This window comes from Cucurbita moschata, unplaced genomic scaffold (genome assembly GCF_002738365.1).
Source record: "Cucurbita moschata cultivar Rifu unplaced genomic scaffold, Cmos_1.0 Cmo_Scf00068, whole genome shotgun sequence".
In the NCBI taxonomy this organism is placed as follows: Eukaryota; Viridiplantae; Streptophyta; class Magnoliopsida; order Cucurbitales; family Cucurbitaceae; genus Cucurbita; species Cucurbita moschata.
Window position 1 is genome coordinate 703965 of NW_019268584.1, and position 4712 is coordinate 708676.

Here is a 4712-nt window from a genome sequence, read left to right on the forward strand (position 1 = left end):
AAATATCAAATATAATATATATGGTAAACTATAATTTATTACTTTATATCCTTAACAATGACCCTACTCACGTGCTAGACTACAAGCCACTTCAGCGGGATAAAGACTTGAGTTATGAATAAGAATCCTAGCCCGTGAATTAAAAGTCTACTGGGGAGAGGTTTCCAAACTCTTATATGAAAGGTTTCATCCTCTCAACCGATGTGGGATTTCACAATCCACCCCCTTTGGAGGCCCAACTTTCTCGTTGGCACACCGCCCGATGACTAGCTATAATACTATTTGTAATTGCCCTGGGGAGAGGCTTCCATACCCTTATAAGAAATGTTTCATCCTCTCTCAACTGATGTGGGATTTCATAATCCACCCCCCTTGGGGGCCCAACTTTCTCGTTGACACACCGTCCGATGACTAGCTCTGATACTATTTGTAATAGTCCAAGCCCACTGCTAGCAGTTATTGTATGCTTTAACCCATTAAGTACCGCCATTAGTCTCACGGTTTCAAAATGTGTCTACTTGGTAGAGGTTTCCACACCTTATAAGGAATGATTTGTTCCCTTGTCCAAATGCTAGTAGATATTGTTCATTTCAGCCCATTACGTATCACTGTCAGCCTAACAATTTCAAAACGCCCTACTAGGGTATCCACACCCTTATAAAGAATGTTTCATTCCCCTCTCCAACCAATGTGAGATCTTACAATAAGTAATCCGGTTTCCATATGATTTTTGAAACTTCAATACAATAGGGTAAAGTTGAATGAGTACAATCCAATAAAAGGTAGTATTGTTCAAGTTAATAATAAATAGAGAATGTGTTCGGAGTACAATTCATGAAATCCAATAAAAGTTAGTGTTCAAGTTTAATAACAAATGGAGAGCGTGTTTAAAGTACAATCCAATAAATGTTAGTATTGTTCAAGTTAAATAACAAATGGAGAATGTGTTTAGAGTACACTTAAGTTAAAAAAATTAAAAATTAAAAATACATAGATGTATATTGACCAATAGTCAACAACAAACAACTAAAAAAGAAAAGTAGAAATTTAAAGTAAACAGATGATTTGACTAGACAAGCCCTCCGATTGCACAATTCTCGAGCAACGATTCTTACTTCGACGGATAGTCAACAAACAACAAAAAAAATAAATAAATGTAGAATTGCAAAATAAATTAAAAATATACAGACGCATTGGGACGACCCCCTCTGTGACGAACAACACTTCTTACCTCGACCAATAATCAATAAACAACTAAAAAAGAAATGTAAAATTTCAAACAATTCTCAAGTAGTAGTTCTTACCTTAATTGATATTCAACAAACAACTAAAAAAGAAGGTAGAAATTCAAAATAAACAGACGACTAGATGCCTTGGGACAACCCCCTTTATGATCTCACATTTCTAGAGAAGCGCTTCTTACCTCGACCGACCGTCAACAAATAACTAAAAAAGACTCACTCTCAGTCAATTACAGTTTGTCTACTAATTTCTCTAGCAGCATGTAACATCGTATAAACCAAAGGTCAGAAATACTCATTGTTCCTAACTTAGCACACAACGCATCGGTCAGGAACTCTGCGAGAATTAGTAGACTACAATACTCATATTCTAAATTTTGCGACAATTTGTTTTGCGATAAATGAAAATATAGTAAAAATGAGAATCAATATTTAGTTTACCATGTTTAGCAGAAATATCTCTTCGCAACCACAAAATTTTATGGACAAGGCCAACTAAATTGACAAGCATCCAAAGACATTGATAATTTTGTTAACCAATGTATGCTACGTGACAAAATTTAGTACATCTAGAGATATTTTTGTTCGCCACAATCTAACCTTTGAAGTCTCCAAAGCCCCCTCATCTCTCTTATATTTCTTCTTCCCCATTTGCTTCCCTACTCCTTCCTTGGCACTCTCTTTCTTCTTCTTCTTCTTCGTTTTTTTTTTTTTTGAATGGCTGTGTGGTCACTTATTTTCATTTGGTATGCCCAAACCTAAACAAGCTTCAATTTAGGTTTATTTCTCAAACAACTTAAAAGGATACCAATAAAAAAATTAACATTATAACTCAATCCAAGGGTTTTAATTCAATAGAGAAGGATAATATTACATATGAAATCTGATCGAAAATGCTTGATTAAGACTAAGTAATAGTGTTAGTAATCGTGGACCAAACAATGGAAATAGTATTTCTTACTTATTATAAACTCATGATATTCTTCCTTAATTAGCAACATGGTACCTAAAAAAAAATTAACATTATAACTCAATTCAAGGGTTTTGATTCAATAGAAAAGGATAATATTACCTATGAAATCTCATCGAAAATGCTTGATTAAGACTAAGTAATAATGTTAGTAATGGTGGATCAAACAATGGAAATAGTATTTCTTACTTATTATAAACTCATGATCTTCTTCCTTAATTAGTCAACGTGGACTACTCCTCAAACACATTCAAAGATCAAGAAGCAAGATTTAAAACCTTGATTTAAAACCTTGTTCTAAATTGAGTCATAATGGAACTAGATCAAGGCTTGATTGAATCAATTTAAATCTCAATTTCCTTCCTCTACAATCTAATTTTTAGATAATAATTTGTGGGTATTTATACTCTCCCTTCCCTAGAAACTTTCAATTCTTTAAATGCCCACTAACTTCATGATTTAATTTCGTTAGTGGTCATGATTTAATCCTAATCCCCTGAAATCTACACAAAAGACGAAGTAAATTTGAGCAATCACTTCCACCCTTTTGTCCATTATAAGAATTATGAAATTAAAAATAATAAATAAAGTTTTGTAACAACTTATCAATCAAGTGCAAGCCACTTCATCGGCTACTTCAACCCAGCATATAATCAGAGCTTAAAAAATTTGATACTAAATTGCATTCAATATTAGTAAACTGACAAAGTACATGCAATGAAAGTCGTTTCTTTTTCTTATCTTATACAATACATACCTGACGGTGATGGGACATCGATAGTGAGACCATGGAACGTGCCAAGCCTATCTCATACGCTAGTCTACATAATCTATAACCTAGAGCTCTGATACCAAATGTAACGACCCTAGATTTCTATTAACCTAAAGTTGCTATCATCATAATTTCCTATGCTCCTATACGAAATTAAACATTTAAACTTTATCTTAAAACACTATCATGGACTTGCGCGTTAGAAAGTATTTTTAAAACAACATAAATAAATAGTAACTAAAACAATTAAAACATCAAAGTAAAAACGCCCTATACTAACCTAAGTCTAAGAAAATAAAATACTGCTATCCTATGCATGTGTCATTATCTCTATTTGTGATGTCGTCTTCAGCTGTACAGAGGTCTCTTGGCTTTACCTAAAATAGAAGTAGCACAGGGCTTGAGTATTTTAAGAAATACTCATAAGTGACCCCACTGTTGGGGTTAGAGAATGCAAACACACGCAACTAATGATCCTAGGGACCTATTGTTCAAATTATCATAGGGATGGCCTCCAGTCCAGGCAAAATTAGATGTGTAGTACTTCCCTGCACACGACTCACATGTGGGAGAGTGGATCCCAAGACGGTTCGCACCCCCTGGACCCATCATAGTCGAGCTAGCTATTTGTAGCGACGTCTGGAGGTCAGCAAACCCTTGAGTGTCATGCGAGACATGATCATCATCATCATCGTAGTGTACAAATCCGTACTCATCATCATAAATGGGAAGTAACTCGATGTATATGTACACACAAAATGCATGAGGTCCCTAGGGTTTTTCATCTTTCAAATATCTTTATGACACAACCCTATATACCCTTCACATATTATCCATTTATTGGCCTTATAGGTTCATCATCATTAACATTAGTTAAGCTTGTATATTAGAGAAACTCAATCTCATAGTGCATCTTGGCATATAATACACTCGCCATGTCTTAATACAAAATAATGTCATATTAATCAATCTTATAATCCTACATTTTACATCGTCATGTTGTCATGCATCATCATACAATATCATTATCTAACACCATTGTATAACATAATATAACATCATATAGCATCATCATATAACATAGTCACATCATCATATAACATGCATCATCATCAAATAATATAGTCACCAACTCATAAAATATAAAGTATAAATGGCACGTGCAAGGACCACTGGGCACGTGTCGTCATACATAAATCAAGTCGTCCAACCAAGCCGGTAGTAAGGTCACTTACTTGGTTGACCTTGACTGGCATTTTCTCTAAACTCGAGTACATTTGAATTCTGTCTCTTGAAGTTGCTCCAAGTATCTTCGGGAGCTGTTTCCTATTAAAACGTACATCTTGCTTCGTTAGTAATTTACATTTCTAATCTAATTTAACTTGAACTTGAGAAATAAGACATTATACTGACTTTAATTATCTTTGTTAAAGTAAAAGTCAGCTTCGGAAGGGTAAATAACATATGGGTCGGTGTCAAAAATGTCAAACGGAGCCAAATATGCCATTTTTTAGCTTAGGATTTCGAGAAGCTAAGATAAGGGGCCGGTGTATGCAGCAGTGACCCTGTCGCTGAGGGACATTGACACATGAGTAGGTCATGAAATGGGTCGAGGCACGGGTCTGAATGTTTCTGTGGACACACAGGTTTGTGTAATAGATCATGGGTTGGGTCGGGTTCTGTGTATTTTGGCTTGAATGTGAGTTTTTGGGCCAAGCACAAAGGAAGT